We start from the raw sequence: 842 nt of genomic DNA, 5'->3' as shown, positions 1-842 counted from the left end.
TATTAAATACACATCTAATATAGAACAATATGTGTAACACTCTAATTTTTAGTACATCATGACCGTACTAAAAGTAAGGAGTTACTAACCTGTTTTCCTTATTTATTATTTAATATTGAGCCTTTGACTCGACATCGTATTGCTGATTTCTTTTAAAATCGGAAGTAAATAAGCATAGATTCATATACAATTTCTCTACATGAATGGTATAATCCTTGATAAAAATTTCGAATTTGTTTTGATAGATAAACCATTTTTAGTACTTTTCTTCGAAAGTTCTTATTTTGAAATCTTACAGTTTTGTTTTGATTCTTTTTCTATCTGATCTTATCTGTTCACTTGAACCTTTTCGATTATTCATCATTGACGTTGCTTATTTTTTTTTCTCATGAATCTAGTTTCTTTTTCGTAGATTTCGAATTTATTTTATTGTATCAATTTTTTAGGGCGAAAATTTTTGTAAGGTGGATAGGATGTAACAACCCACATTTTTAAAAATATAAATATAAATAAGTTATAATTTATTTTATTAGTTGGAGTCTCTTATTTTTAGAAACTAATTTACTAATAATAATTAAATTAATTTTATGATTATTAAAGTTTTGGTTCATATTCGCGAAGGCTCAATACTAAATAAAGATAGTATAAAATAAAAAGGTTTAGAAGTATGTGACGCTTGAGTTTTTAGTACGATCATGAGGTGTTAAAAATTAGGATGTTACAATATATTATATGAGTAATACTAAAAAGATAACAATTTAAAATTATCTTATTTAATTTAATATCTATAATTTTATGTATATAACATTTAAAATTATATATTTATTGCATCTAATATTATG

The sequence above is a fragment of the Arachis ipaensis genome, chromosome B04 (genome assembly GCF_000816755.2).
Source record: "Arachis ipaensis cultivar K30076 chromosome B04, Araip1.1, whole genome shotgun sequence".
Classification (NCBI taxonomy): Eukaryota; Viridiplantae; Streptophyta; class Magnoliopsida; order Fabales; family Fabaceae; genus Arachis; species Arachis ipaensis.
The sequence above is the reverse complement of the archived record's forward strand: the minus strand, read 5'-3'. Positions refer to the sequence as shown.